We start from the raw sequence: 15,078 nt of genomic DNA on the forward strand, positions 1-15,078 counted from the left end.
GGTTGGATGAGGTCATTTGACTAGTTCTAGCCAATGAATTACAACTGGGAGTGACACGTGCCACCTCTGGGCTACAGCGTTTAATTGCTGGTGCAACTTTGGAAAACAACTTGACGGTTTATTATTAAACTATTAAATTAAACAAATACTTATCATATAACTCAACAATTACCAAAGAGAAATAAAACACACACACTCACACACGCACACACACACACACACACACACCCACACGTTCGTAACAGCTTTATTGATAATGGCCTGAATCAGGACACAATTCAAATACCCACCAATAGGTGAAATGAATAAATAAATTGTGAATATCCATACAATGAAATACTGCTCAGTAATAAAAAATGAACTATGGATACAAATAATATGGAAGCATATTAAAACCAAGCCGAGCAAACGAAATCAGACACAGAAAATACAGTACATGCATGCTGCATGCAGTAGTCTCCCAGGGCTGCCGTAACAAATTGTCACAAGATTGTTGGCTTAAAACCACAGACATGTATTCTCCCCAGTTCTGGGGCCAGAAGTCTGAAATCAAGGTGTCGGCAGGGCTGCCCTCCCCTTGGAGGCTCTGGGGAGAATCTGTTCCCTGCCTCTTCCAGCTGCCGGTGGCTGCCGGCATTCCTTGGCTTATGGGTGCACCTGCGTCACTCCAATCTCCACCTCCGTCTTTACACAGCCGTATCCTCTGTGTGTGTAGGGCTTTACCCTCCCTCCACCTCTCTCTTACAAGGACATTTAGGGCCCACGTGGATAATCCAGAATTATCTCCTCATCTCAAAATCCTTAACTTAATTTCATCTGCAAAGACACTTTTTCCAAATAGAGGTAACATTTACAGGTTCCCAGGATTAGGACATGATATATTTTGGGCCACCATTCAACTCACTACAGTACATGATTCTATGTATCTGAAATTCTAGAAGGAATAAAGCTCATCTGCAGTTTCAGGAAGCAGTGGTTGCCTGGGGCCAAGGAGAGGGAGGTGATTGACTGCAAGGAGGCACGAGGGAACCTTCTAGTGGGAAGGAAGTGCTCTATGTCATGATGGTGGTGATGGTTACATGGCTGTGTAAACTGATCAAAGCGCACCCTTACAATGGATGGGTGTATTTTGTTACACACAAATAGACTTCATTTTAAAAGAGAGCAAAAAGAAGGTAGATTTGGGGGAGAAATCTTGGCAAGACCCATTTGGAAAGTCTGGGGTGCATTTTAAACAAACAGCCCGAGTGCCTGGACTGCAGGTGGTCCTGGAACCTCATGGAGAAAGAGCACCCTGGAAGTTGGCGAAAGGACTCGCCATATCCCGCTGCCTTCCCTTGGGTTCCACAAATACTCGAGTGACAGGTGCAGAGCTGGGGGTGTCCCACAGTGAGGTCCTGCCCACCGCGAGCTCAGGCTGTTGCGAGACTCACACCCATAACTCACTCCAGCCCAAGACAACTACGACAAGAACTGATGGGTACAGAATCACAGAGCAAGATGAACTATTATCCCAGAGATTGGTAAAAGCTGTCTGGACGGGATAGCGTTTGAGCTGGGCCCTGACGTTGGAGCTGGATTTTGACACGTGGAAAGGTCAACACCAGCTGCCTCCTGCTCACATCCCCTTGGTCCACCCCAGACCCTCTGTCCCTCCCTCCCTACCCGAGTCCACCCACTCAGGATGGCCTCCCACCAGGCATTCTTCCCTGCCTCCTGTCTTCCTGTCTTGCCCAAGCTGGGCCATGAGCCATCATGCCAGTCCTTTCCCTAAACTCTTCATCAGCAAAACCCCAACAATGACACTTGGCCTTTAGTCAGACATGCTGGGGAGGCCCCTCCTGTAAAGAGCCAACTTGTTTGTCCCCATGTCCCAATCCACAGTTCCAGCCAGAACTTTCCAAGGGCTCAACCTCTCTGACCTGACTCCTTGGTCCCTTCCTGCATCTGTTCTAACTCTAGCTTCTTATGAAACCCCAGGGGCTTTTCAGGTGGACCCTCCTGCAGCAGGGGCGTGCCGTGGGTGGTCAGGCCTCCTCCCATGACCTAGCTCCCGAGCCCATTCCCACTCCCACTCCCCATCCCTGGCTCTTCTGAGGCCTCCGTTATTCAAGTCTTGGACTCTCAAGGATTAACCCAGGCCAAGGCCCCAGGGCCTCTCTAGACCAAAAAAAGAAGTAACTTAAGCTTCCGAGACCCTGGTCCCAGCACAAATCCCTGAGTTTGGTGCTGTATGCATGGCAAAAGGGAGAGAGCTTGGAAGTTCTTAGCCTTCTTCCTCCCCATCTCCCAATAAGCTGGTGAGCTGCTCCCCCCCGCCCACCCTGCCATCCATCCCTTCTTTGCAGAGTGAGGAAGGGCAGGCTTCCTGGAGCCAGGGACAGGCCATGACTGGGAAAGCTGAACACTGTGCACTCCAGCTATGCCGCCAGCTTCTTCGCGCTCACCCACGAGATACTCCACTCTGCCTGTACCCATCCTCATGGAGTGAGCAGAGCTCCCACTGGCTCGCTGAGCAGCTAAGCCTGGGAGGGGTCCCCGGATGGGAAGTCTGCAGCCTGCAGGGCCACAGCCAACTCCTGGTGATGCCTCCACCTTTTGGAGAGCTCAGCGGCCTCCAATACCTGGTCCCAGGAGACAGGAATAAAGCCAGGGGAAGAGGAGCTCTCAGTATTGGGCCTAAGAGGAGACCTCACCCTGGCAAGCGCCCTGACACCACCTTGTGTCAAAGACTTAGACCTAGAACATGTCCTAAGTGGGGCCCTGGTGAGCAACAGCACAGGCAGCAGGCTGGCCTCTTCTCTCTCCAGAAGAGTAGGCCTAGCCCATGGGCCAGCGGGGCACGACACGGAGCACAACACGGAGCGCAATGTCCGGCACGGTGTGGTGGCTATTCCGGCAGCAGGGACCTCCCAGGGGTCAACAAGTCCCCCCGTGCACCATTATGACCCTCACTTACTCTGGGAAACATTCAGACCCCTAAGGAAGGGAGCCCAGTGGCTGAAATAGCTAAGCGGAGGCCAAACCTTACCCCGCCCCTGGAGACTGCCGAGAGACAGTAGTTAAGGCTGTTCACGGTTATGTCAGCTTTCCACCCTCCTGACACTCAGGATTGCACTGTTCCTCCGGCTGTGGTTGGATGAGGTCATTTGACTAGTTCTAGCCAATGAATTACAACTGGGAGTGACACGTGCCACCTCTGGGCTACAGCGTTTAATTGCTGGTGCATGACCCTCCAGACCTCTCTTCCCCTCTACTGTGGCAACCAGCCGTGTTCCAGATGGTGGCTGCGCCAGTCAGCCTGTCCTGGAGCGAGGATGATGCTGACCTCACGCAAAGCTCCCAGCCGTTCCTCTTGGCTACAAGTGTGGGCAAGAATGAAATCTTTGTTATTTCAAGTCACTGGGATTTGGGGGCTGTTGTCACTGCAGCATAAACCAGCCTGTCCTGACTGAAACAGGACAGGGGTCAAAGGCCAACCGGAGCTGCACATATTCAGTATCACCTACTCCTGGGGACCCCTACAACCTCATTGCCCTGCCATCCACTTCTGACCGTGGGTCCAAGCTACTGCCTCAGTCCTAACACAGCAAGAGAGAAAGGGGCCTCAGAAGCCCGCCCAGCTTGGAGACTCTGAGTGGACGATCTTCGTCCCTGAGCCTGAGACGCCAGCCCTTCAGGATCAAGCAGATTCCAGTGCAGGCTTAGGCTGCGACAGGTGGCAAAGCCCAGGCTGTCCACCAAACACCAGGATTGAGCCGTGCTACGTAAGCTGATGTCTGGCCTCAGACTCCAGAGCTCCAGCACGTCTCACCTGGTTTGACTGAAGACAGACTTTGCCTCTTCCTTTCTCCTGAGCCACGGAGAGCTCCACCTGTGGGTTTCTCTTTGGCCATGGAGAGATGGGAGCTGGGGACAAGCGTCCCTGACCTCACAAAGCTCACAGAGAGCTCCCACCTGAAGTCTCCACTGGGGCACCATCTTCACCTCGCGTCCCAGTGAGTCCTGGTGGGACTCCAGTTCTCCCACCAATTCTCTAGCTTGTTATCTCATCTCACGGGGGACGTAGCTTCTAGTCTTCTCCCTCTGCTCCCAGCCCTTGTCAGCTCAAGCCACAGGCCACGGACTGTCAAGCACCCTTCTCTCCCAGGAAGGTCTCCTGATGGATAGAAGTTGGCTAATCATCACTGACACCGCATCTGTCTACCCTTAAGCTCCCTGAGTTCCCCACCCATTCCCATTTCTGCTTACATACTTCATTACATCTCATAGACCAAATTTCATCCTTTCAAGTCAGGTGGGTAGGGAGGAGAGAAGGAACGAATGAACGTTTACGAACCTCTGCGATAAGCTAGTCATCGTCCTTCACTCATGCAGGCTGGTCAAGGGTTAAAGGTGCAGGCTCTGGAACCAAACCGTCTGTAACTGAATCTCAGCTCTGCCACCCACTAGCTGTGCGACCTTGGACAAGGTGCTTAACCTCTCTGGACCTCTGTTTCCTTTTTCTGCAAAGCAGGAATAATTTGTAATGGGTATTAACAAACCACCAGTTCACTATGGCTACTGAGTGAGTTACAAGACATAAAGTGTATGCTAGATCAATGCCCAGCCCACAGCACACCGTGCTCAATGCATGTGAGTTATTATGATCCACTTGCAGAGCATCTAAATGTGCCAGACACGGGGCGTACAAAGGAGAACAAAATAGACCTATTCATTCGCCCAACAAATAAATATTCATTGAGGGACTGCATGAGTCAGGCACTGTGACAGGACCTGGGGACATGTGTCCCTGCCCTCATGGAGCTCACGGTCTGGCAGGGGAGGGAGGTGAGCACTGAACAAGTGAATGGCGAGCTGTGGTCTGGGCTAGGAGGGAAGGGTGGGGTGCTAACAGAGGTTGACCAGGGCAGAGGAGGGATGGGCATGGTCACGGAAGGCCTCTCTGATATTTAAAGCACAACACAGAGCTATCACATAAAGAGCAAGAGGACGTGAGGGAGACCTGCGGGGACCTGGAGGAGGTGAGGTGAGGGAGGCAGGCAGGGCCAGGCCACTCAGGCCCTATTGGCCATGGTGCGCTAGGGCAATCCTCAGCCGCAGGGTGGTTGTGAGCAGAGAGGCGACAGGATCCATCTCATATCTTTCAATGGAAGTATTGCAATTCCCCTTTTACTGAGGAGGAAACTGAGGCCCAAGCTGTGACTAGAACAGCCCTCATCAGCCCTAGCTCAGCGACCTGCCTGGTTACGTCCAAAAGCCCTTCAAGCTCCAGCGGGTCGTGGCGCCTGTCTTGATCTTAACCCACACCACACCCAGGACTCCACCACGTGCAGCTGGGTGTCCAGCAAAGGTTTTCATGCCAACAGCATGTGCAAATGCACGCCCCCGTGCTACCTCCATCCCCCACAACCACTGAAGTTGACACCCATGCCAGTAACCACAGGTAAACGTGTTTCTCCCTGGGACACAGAGTTAAACACACAACCGCAGAGTTGTGTCTTGGGTCCAGAATGGAAGGGGCCGAGGTGCCAGGGATGACAAATCTCCCAAGAAGCCAGCTCGAAGCTCCCCCCAGAGACACCCCTCCCCAAAATAGGCAGAGAGGGTCAGGAACACCCGTGCAAACAGCTGATCTACAAAACCCGCACTGTGCCCACGGCTTTCCCCACCTCAGCCCTTTCTATTTTTATCAGGAGAGTGAGAGGGGGTTGCCAGGCGGGGCCATGCCGCTGTTTATGTCTGAAATTTGAAAAGATGCACAGTGTACTTGGGAGAAGGCGTTGCAGTTGAAGGAATTTCGGAGGAGAATTTCAAACCCGGCAGGGTGAATAGGTGCCTTGTGTTCTGGCTTTTAACGCTGGAAAAGCTGCGTTTCCAACCGAGGCAGGCAGAGGGGCCAGGGATGGGGAGAAAATGCCCACGTGTGAGATCTGCACAGGGAGTGAGACCCAGCCCACCTGGGCACAGGGCACGACTGATTTTCAGGCTGGGGGTGCTTTGGGAGGAACCCCTTCTGTCCTTCCAGTGTAATTTCTATTTACGTATCTCCCAGTGAATTCAGAGACTTCTCTTCTCTCCTTGCCTTGCCTGATTAGCCCCTGATTAGCCATTCTCTGCTCTGCATCTGTCATCTAGCTCCTCTCGATTGGTGAGTTTCGCTGAGTATTCATTTTCTCATGTATACATATTTGCACGTTAACGCTTTAAGTCACTCTAATTTGTCAACTTTCTGCTTCCTAATTACATTGTAAGTGTCCCTTTGATAGCTAGCCGTAGGCCTACTCTTTCTTTAGCACACACATGACTTAGACCTGGTGGAGGATTTTACTCTGTGGACACTACAGTGGGACCCATTGGTGCTAACCCTTCAGCTGTGTGAAATAGGAAGAAAGGTGACCTCCACCCGCAGCTGAATGAATTTCATCAAGTCTCTCCTCTCCCTTTCTACATCCTTCAAAGGTTGAACCGGCACCGACAGCTCTGTAGGGTCTAGCCCAGACCACGTGAAGCCTTTTTTAAGCTGGGGATCTTGGGAAGGCTGGGGTGACTTCTAAGGGGCCGGACATCTGACCCGATGTGGAACTTGCAGGTGGACCCAATCCCCAAGATCATAGTTGTTTGTCTCATTGCCTGGGTCTGGGAGTAGATGCCAAGAAGCTTTAGTAGCCTCGCAGAGGCCTATAGCTGCAAAATTGCAACAGTTTCAAAAATTCATTGGGTGCAAAGTCCTAAGAGCCACAAGATGCAGTTGTCATGCAGTTTAACTCTAACTCTTTGTCTGAGGAAAGTTCGTCTCTTGACAATGTCTACATTTCTTTTTCTCCAGAACCTCCTCATATGCGTTACTTTTCCTTGGGTGTGTGAGGGTCTCTGGCATTCCCTCCCCAGGTTTCTGGGTCTCTCTCTGTTTGTCTTACTATCCTTACATTTCTGTCCAGCAGCTTTCTGCCTCTCCTATTTTTCTCCAGCTTTCTGCCTCTCCTATTTTCTCCCTTAATTACAGTGTGCAATTAAAATATATTTGAGCATTTGTTGAACAGAATTTAATGCTCCTTGTTCTTATACCAAGCTGATCATTTCCCCGAACTCTGCACCCACATTCTCTCTGCCTGTTGGCCCCCTCCCCGGATGTCCCTCCACCTCTGAAAATCCAATTTGTCTACAACAAAACTCACTGTCTTTTCTCCCCAAGCCAGCCACTTCCCTGCTCCCATCTTCCCTGTTGCTGTCACAGGAACTCTGCATCTCCCAATCATTCAGGTTCAGAAGGTTAAGGCCACCCTTGATTCCTGTCCATTCCCACTGCCATCACCGTAATATCATCCCACCACCCGTAGATGCAATTTATGTACCCTGCGCTGTGTTAATACATACCATATTTTTAAAAAAATTGTTTTTGAGATAGGGTCTCACTCTGTCATCCAGGCTATATAGTACAGTGGCACGATCATAGCTCACTGCAGCCTGGAACTCCTGGGCTCAAGCCATCCTCCCACCTCAGCCTCCCAAAGTGCTGGGATTACAGGCGTGAGCTACCACACCCGGCCACATTTTAACTCTTCAATTAGTCTTCATTTGATTTTGCATAAAAATCTAGGTCTTTGGCTTCTCAAGGAAAACAACAACTACTACTACTACCACCACAACCACTACTACTACCACTACCACCACCACTACTACTACTACAGAAACAACACGATTTAACAACAAAGAGGCTGAGTTCATGAATGGCAACATTTAGCGGGAGCTGGGTAGTGGCTGCCCCTTTGGATGGGACATACACTCTCCGGTTTGCTCCCAACTTGAGTGAAGCAGGGCAGACAGAGGAGTAAACATGGGGAGATAATGGTTATACCAAGTTCAAAACCAGACAAAACTGATCCAGCAGCCAGGTCAGAATAGTGCTCTCCCTGGGTAGGGAGGGGTATGACCAGAGGGGCGCAAGGGACTCGAGTTCTAATGAGCTGGAAATGTTCTACACCCTAATCTGGGTTGTGATTACAATGGTGTTTCTATACATAAAAAATACATCAAGCTGTACACTTCAGATGTGCTTTATGTCCATTATATATTAATAAAGGAAAGGAAGGGAAAATGTTGGTACAGTACCTAGCTTAGTACCCAGCACATAGTAAGTGCCCAGTGAATGGTTGCTATTTTGGAAATTTTAAAGTACCTCTGGAGCCAGGCAGGCTGGGTTAGATCCCTGGTTCTACTCTGTAGCAACTATGTGAACCTGGGCAGCTTGCTGAGCTTTCCTGTCCTCAGTTTCTTCATCAATGAAATGGAGCTAACAAGAGTCCCTACCTCATAGAGTCATCGTGAGGTTTATTGAAGCAAGTAGCACAGGACCTGGCATATAGTAAGTGCTCAATAAATGTTACCCTAAAAGGAAGAAAATCCTGACACACGCTGCAACATGGATGAATCTCGAAGACATTATGCTAAATAAATAAACCAAACACAAACAGACAAATATTGTATGATTCACTTACATGAAGTACCTAGAGTAGTTAAATTCATAGAGACAGAAAGTAGAACGGTGGTTTCCAGGGGCCGGGGGAGGAGGGAAGGAGGAGTTTCTGTTTAACAGGTACAGAGTTTTACTTTGGGAAAAGGAAAAAAGTTCTAGAAATGGGTGGTGGTGATGGTTGCACAACAATATGAACATACTTAACCACACTGAACTGCACTCTTGAAATGATTTAAATGATGAATTCCATGTTACCTATATTTTACCACAATAAATAAGTAAATAAATATTACCGTGATGATGAGGCCCTGCTAGTCCACGAAGGAACCGACATTCCATTTTTCTGAACTTGAGAATTTGAGACTAGACAGAGTACTCTCAGCATTTTGGTAATGCCTGTTTTTAAATGACTATTTCAAGACTGTCATGCTAACAAGTAAATGTCCTAAGAATGAAAGGTAACCCAGTAAAATATTGTTTTCTCATTAATCTGCATTTTCTTCCCTTAAAGGAATTCTCACTAAAAAAACAAATACAACAACAGCTAAATGTCAAGAAAACTATTCCCCAGCACCGTAATATCAAACGAGTGCCAAGTTTTGTGGAGGAAGGTCATGTCTTAGCACGTCATTTTTAAGCCATGGAGTTGCTGCCTCTACCTCTTCTATGTCACTTCTAGCAAGTGCTTTTGGGACACCATTTTTGCTCATTTTATAAGTGTGTACGCGGTATCTATGTCACAGTGTGTGGAAGTCTCAGCAACAATTTTTCAGAATAACACAATGTTTATCCTGAAAGAAAATAAAAATGTCAAGGCCAATGTGGCAAAGGCTAAGTGGCCGGTCCCCGGAGACTCTGATGGCTGGATAAGGGAAAACACGAAGAGCCCGCTCGGGTCGGGGTGTGGGAGGCAGCCCCTTAGGATCTGGGGTGGGGGGAGAGAAGGGTGAGAGGCCCCCAAGGGCCTCAGGGCCGGAGCTGCCTGGGGAAGGGCACACTTCAGGCACTGCAAAGCCTAAATCCTCCGACCTCTGCTCTTACCCCAGACCTGCTTGGAAAGTGTTGTTTTTGATGATGACAATGCTGATGACGATGATGTAAATCAACACAGTAACACCCCACTCAGTGTCACTCACTGAGTATTCCCAACGGTAAACACACTAGTGAGCAATGAGTCAAATGCTTGCCATAAGTTCTCTCCTTTCATAAATGGCAGGGTTTTACTGAAAATAAGAACTGCTGTGGATTCCGAAAAAAAATTCAATCTGAAGCTTTGAGAAATGAGTTTCCTTAAACCTGCCCTTCCATTTCTGTGTCTTCAGTGACGCGGCACTTTCCTGTGTAGTACGTCATTATCCCACACGGACCTGTAGGGGCTGTAAGTGTTTCATTAACTTACCCCACGTTCTTTATTAGAACATTTCCCTCTTAGTTTGTCACTTGTACAGTGTTAAAGTAATAAAGCGGCACTTTTCAAATGTTCCACTAGTTCTCGGTAGACTCTACTGTAAGAAGGCTTTTCCATACCATGTTTCTATGGCCCTTTGCTCCCAAAAAGGATCATAATGTTCTCTATACTTATCACATATAGTATTTGTCATTGTCACACTCCCATGTGGTGGGTATGTTTAGCTACTTTTACAAACACAGAAGAGAACGTACTTACTCGAGGGCACCAAATTGCAGTGGCGGGGAGGGAAGAGAATGAACCATCCTTGCACCCTGAGCCAGATTGTTTGCTGGGTGCTGACATTCCATGTCTTATTTTAATTCTTACAGCAATTCCATGTGGTAGCTCCATTTTACAGATGTGAAAACCAAGACCGGAGAGGTTAGGAAACTGGCCCAAGCTCCCCATGCCAGCACTGGGATTCGTATCTGACACCATTGAACACACAGAGCACCTCCTCACTCCTCAGCTTGGTTTTGTTGCGTGAGATAGACAGGAACCCCTTTCGTGGTGGCCAGCATGAAAACGGACTGTTACTTTTGATCGTCTGCAAGTTTTAGTATCAACCAAGAGTGTGATGTAGCCCTGAAACCCAATAATCTTTGGCCACAGCAGTAGGAGTAGAATTTCCAAATCGTGAGAGAGAACAGTCATCTGGTTGCTCCCTGGTCAGTCCACAGCTGGGCTTGTGCATCCAATACTGGGCATTGCATTTTAGAGGGACAATCACAAATGGGGGTTTCCAGAAAGCAAGGGGTCCGGAAGCAAAATCCCTGGGAAACAGTTGAAGGACCTGTGAGGAGAGGCATGGAGGGGTGACATGAGAACCCTCCTGGACTAACTGGAGGCTGTTCTATAAAAATTAGACCACATGCTCACGCAGGGGCATTGCATGAATGCTTCAGAGGAATTCTGCAGACAACTGACAGCAGGACTTAGCAAGGTACTTACATGGTGTCCCCGTGTAAGGGGACAGGCACTCCACGGTGATACAGTTAGACAGACTGGAAGCCTGGCCATCCTCTAAGGGTCAGTTTAATGAAGGGAATGTTGATGCCAGCATCCAAGATGCCCCCCAACAGTCCCCATCCCCTGGTGTTCACACCCTTGTATGTCCCCTCCCAAATTAATTCAGGGCTGGCCCTGTGTGACCAGTATAATAAAGTGGAAATGACAGTGTGTGACTTCCAAAGCCAGGACATAGAAGCATTGCAGGTTCTATTTGGCCTCCGTATCGCTGGCTGTGGTGGAGGCCAGTTGCCGTGTGATGAGGATGCTCAAGCAGCTCCGCTGGGTGGCCGGTGTGGAGAACTGAGGCCACCTGCCAATCACAGGAGGGAGCCACCTTAGACATGGACCCCAAGCTTTCAGCTGACTGCAGCTGCAGCCAACATCTGACTGCAGCTTTGTGGGATAGTCCAGGCCAGAACTGCCTAGCTGAGCTTCTCCCAGATTCCTGATTCCTAGAACCGTGAGGGATATTAAGTGACTATTGTTGTTTTAAGCCACTAAGTTTTGGGGTGGCTTGTTATACAGCCATAGTAACTGGAATATGGAACCATGTCATGCTAGGAGGGCTGTCTCTACTGCTCTGCTCTAAAACTCAGCCCTAGGCTCAGTCCTGTGCAACACTTTTACGAACAGCCTGAATGAAGACACAGAAGTGGCACACCAATTAGCTTTGTAGAAAGTCCGCTGCTGGTGGGACTAGGAAACATGAGAATGACAGAACGAAGATCCAAGATGATCAGAAGTGGTGAGCCGAATTTATTAGGGTAATATTTAATAGAAGCAAAGATAAAGTCCCACACTTAGATTAGAAAAACCCATCGAACCAGGACAAGCCAGGGGAGACGTGGGTTGCATAGTAGTGCGTGTGGAAAGGAGGTATGAGTTGGCTGCACGCTCAGCATGAGTAATGATGAAGTTGTCAAAAAAGCACATAAATGTAGGCTGCATTACCAGAAGCACAGCACCCAGACAAAGGAGGTGAGCTCTCCTCTGGGCTGAGCATACTAACAGGAGGACTGTGTTCAGTTCTGAATCACCCTTTACGTGGGACACAGGGAGTCCAGACCTCATTTAAAAAGACTGGTAGGGGAGGGTAGAAGTCTGTTGATTGAGACAGGTGAGGAAGGACAGAAAGGAGTGAGGATGCCCAATCCAAAAGAAGAAGCAGGGAGAGATTTGAAAGCACTGATTTCAAATACAGAAAGATCTGTCACATGGCAGGAAGTCCGGGGACAGGATCTGGGGGTGGAAACGGGTCTGTTTTGTTCACTGCTGAATCCAGTGTTGGGCATGAGTAGGAGCTTCTGTGAAAGCTGAGAGCTACCTAAACACTAGATCCATGAGAAATTGGGACATGACCCTAGAAGGGGGTAAAACCCATGGGTGTGTCCAAGCAGAGTCTGATGCTCCACTTGAGGGGAAGGTCACGGAGAGGACTGACATACCGGATGAAGGGATGTCCTCAAAGTTCTCCAAGAGCCCTTCCCGGCTCTGAGATGCTCTCACTCTACAATTTTGTGATTGAACGAGTAGAACCTGCTGAATGATGTCGGCACAGTGCTTCTCGAACTTCACCAGGTATATGGAACATCTGCGGGATCTTGTTAAAATGCAGATTCTGATTCTGTAGTGGGGGGGGGACTGAGATTCTGCATTTCAAATAAGCTCCCAGCTGACACTGCTAGTCTGTAGACCGACTTCGAACAGCAAGAGGTTAGAACCTGCCAACCACAGCAGATTGGATCAGGCAGCCTGGAAAAGGCATTAAACAACTGTAAAGTATTCTAGCAGAGGAGCGATGACCAGCTCCAGAAATATTGCACAGGAACAGGAGGAGCATGTACATGCCACCAAGGGCCTTCTGACACTCACGTCCTTAGATTCTCTGATACGGTCTTTAAAGTGTCCCAACACTTTACCATCATCCTGGGTTGCCTGCATCCTTCAGGGGTAGGCAGTGTGGGGTCATACCAAGCTGTACGCGCATCCCATTCACTGCCTTGGTGGCCTCTGAGGCTCGGTTTCTTAGCAGTGTGTAAACGGGAATAATGTCCACCCGAGAGGCTGTTGTACCCACAGCATCTGACACATAATAGGCGCCCAGTATGTGTTTCTTGGCCTCTTTACAACACTGAATGATCAATAAAATGTGTTTCCTTCATTATAAAGATGAAGTGCCTAATTAATATTTGTCCTTGACTTGAACTGTCCTTCATTAACCTCACCTATCCTAGGATATACGTCAAACATGACCCCATTTTAGAAATGAGGTCTAGCTCTCTGGGAGGCCGAGGCGGGCAGATTGTTTGAGCTCAGGAGTTCGAAACCAGCCTGAGCAAGAGCGAGACCCCGTCTCTACTAAAATTAGAAAGAAATTAATTGGACAACTAAAAATACATAGAAAAAATTAGCCGAGCATGGTGGCACATGCCTGTAGTCCCAGCTACTCGGGAGGCTGAGGCAGGAGGATCGCTTGAGCCCAGGAGTTTGAGGTTGCTGTGAGCTAGGATGACGCCACGGCACTCTAGCCCAGGCAACACAGTGAGACTCTGTCTCAAAAAAAAAAAGAAATGAGGGCAATTTGTTCTCACCTACAACATCAGGCAAATACCGGCATGAGAAACCATGGCCCTTCCTGCTGGAATTTTAGGGATTGTTTTTTCTAGAAGGGTCATTTCCCCTGGTCCAGGCACTGAGGCCGGTAACTAATAAGATTTCATCTCATTTGCCTGCGAGGGAAGCCACTGTTTTCCCCTGAGGGGCTTTGGTCACCAGCGTTTCAGCAGCGCCCTAAGTGCTCTGAAATGCAGAGATCTGACTCAGTGAAGACGACAGACACAGGTAGAAAAGGGGTGAAGAATCACCAGTCAATGGGACACTTTAGCCACAGCTCCCAGAGGCAGGTGGGTGGGGAAAGCACTACTCCCCCTCCCCGGGGCTTCACTGCCCTGGACAGCGGAGGTGGGGCAGGGACTTGCAGAGAATGTGCTGGGCCAAGGCCAGTCCTGTCCCCAAGCAGAGCTAGCCAGTGTAGTGACCACACAATTCCAGAGGATTCCCCCTGAGGAAACCAAAGCACTTCAGTTCCTTTCAATCAAGGAACTGATTAAAGCTTGTTCTATTATCTCTGTAAGGGGCAGCCCCCACACATTCCACTTCTCTTCTCCATTCGGCCCGTCCTTGCCCAGCGAGAGGGTCAGGAAGCCTGCACCCTACTGACTGAGGCCACTACATCTTAGTGGGAAGCTCCGCCAGCTTCCTCCATAAGAACTCTGAAGGTCACCCCGGCAGCTTGGGTTCTCCAAAAGTGCTGTGGCTTCAGCAGCAGCTTGTGTTGCAGAGAGCACGACCTTGGGTTCGAATTTGGACCCCACCTTTAGTAGGTAACTCCAACACTTTCTGAGCCTCATTTTCACATCTTTGAGGAGGGGCGGGGGCCGGGGGGGAGGTGCTTGTGTTATTTACCTTGTTGAGCTCTTTGGAAAAATTAAATAAAATATTAATGTATGTTACACAACTGGCTCATAGTCAAAAGCTGTTAGTTCTTTTACTCTTTTTCCTGGAAACAAGATTATTCAAGAATGTCACAGAAGTACTGGAGCTATAGAGGTACCGGAGGATTCTTGCTTCATCCTAGATGTCCTTGGTCTCTCCCGGGGATTTTGAAGACTCTCGGCCTTTTGCCCTGAGACTGCCAGCTCCCGGTCCACCTCCAAGGCGGCCGCCTTACCTCCTCCCTCCGCGCCCCCTGCCATCCCGGTGTACCCCACCCCCAAAAAACTTTCAGCCTGCTCCTCAGTAAGGGTCCTGCCAAACCGTGGCCCGAGAGAGAGGGGCCGCGCCCTCCCTCGGTCGCGTCCTGCCCGGCCTCAACGGCAGACCCCGCCCGGCGCCGCGGAGACCCGTCCAGCCGCGGGGTCCGGCCGCTCGGGGTGCTCCGAGGGTGCAGCCCTCCGGGCCCCTCCGACTGCGGAGCTGCCGACCGCAATGCAGACGCTGGCCCTCCAGCCCTCCTCGCGCCGCCTTCCTCCCGCCGGCCCCGGAGCTGCCGGCTCCGCGCCGCCGCGGGGAGCGCTCCTCCCGCGCCCTGCGCGCCCGGCGGCTTCCGTCTCTACTGCTCTGCTCTAAAACTCAGCCCTAG

Source organism: Propithecus coquereli, unplaced genomic scaffold (assembly GCF_000956105.1).
Source record: "Propithecus coquereli isolate 6110/MARCELLA unplaced genomic scaffold, Pcoq_1.0 Scaffold20, whole genome shotgun sequence".
Classification (NCBI taxonomy): Eukaryota; Metazoa; Chordata; class Mammalia; order Primates; family Indriidae; genus Propithecus; species Propithecus coquereli.